This window comes from Bactrocera latifrons, unplaced genomic scaffold (genome assembly GCF_001853355.1).
Source record: "Bactrocera latifrons isolate USDA-ARS-PBARC rearing strain unplaced genomic scaffold, ASM185335v1 scaffold_127, whole genome shotgun sequence".
Classification (NCBI taxonomy): Eukaryota; Metazoa; Arthropoda; class Insecta; order Diptera; family Tephritidae; genus Bactrocera; species Bactrocera latifrons.
In genome coordinates this window covers 367,550-368,798 of record NW_017534708.1, presented here as the reverse complement: position 1 = coordinate 368,798, position 1,249 = coordinate 367,550, and positions in this window count along the sequence as shown.

Genomic DNA, 1,249 nt, shown 5'->3' with positions numbered 1-1,249 from the left:
CCCATATGCATATTTGCATTTGACTTCGCTTTGCTGACTTTCAACCATGTGTTGTACTCTTCGTTACTGTTCTTGTTTACTTATGCTCATAAATTTAAGATGCTCACATAACGGTAGTCAACACAACAAAAACAATGCTTTTATATCCACACCAAGGGGCGTGTACGTGCTCCGGGAATAACGTGTCTTTCAATGAGCACTACAATCATTTCCAGAAACACCTACATAAACGCACCCAGCATCAACAACCATAACAAAAAGTACAAAATGTTGACAATGGCAGAGAGATTAAGCGTTTGTAAAACAGTTAAATAACACCTAGAAACTGTGCTGCGCTGTGGGAGCTCACACTCGACGCACAAAGCCTCTGCTCCATTGAAGGAATGCGAAGTGCAAATGGCTTGTGGTGCATGCGTTTTCTACATTTTCAAGCGTTTTCCACAAAGAGAAACATACATGCATACGTATGTGCGTGTGCGTGTACGTGGATGGTTCTGGTTTTTGTCATTTAACCAATGCCATAAATCCTTCAGTGTAACTTGTGAACTTCCACATACGAGTACAAATACTGTTATTTTTGCTTGGAATGCTTTAAGCAACACGCTCGCTGCGTAAGCGTTTTGTAGCTTAAAAGCTTTGCTTCGGCACACAACAACAATAGCAACTGATATATTTAAAGCTAGAACTTGAATATCAAAACATCACAACTATAAGGAACAACAGCACCACTCAATACTCTCGCTTTAACTCGTAGGTGACTTGGTATAGTTGTTGTTTGTTGTTACTTTCTTACTTTCGGTGTACATACATATGTATATTGTGTTATGTGCGTTAAGCAGCTTTAGCGTTTGGCTTAATGAAGTTTCGGAAAATGAGGTGAAAATCGCGAAATCGTTTCCGTTAGTTAATCGCTTCCACATGCACTAGTGTTGCAAAAGCACGTTTACATTTGCGTACAGTTAAAACTGTAAACCGCGCGCAACATCACGCACGAAGTCTATAAAACTACAAAATAAAAACTAGAGTGTTGCCACCTATTTGAAAATGCTAAGTCAAAAAGATTATAAGATAAAGGAACGCTGGAGAAGTGTGCAGGAAACTCAATATTTAAACTAGCGCTGTGTTAGGGTTGCCACTTGTTTGAAAATGTATATTAAATAAGATTTAAAAAAATCAGTATTACTGGAACACGTCAAATTACACATACTTTTTAAAAACTCCTCTTTAGGAGATATTTTTGTGTAGTAGA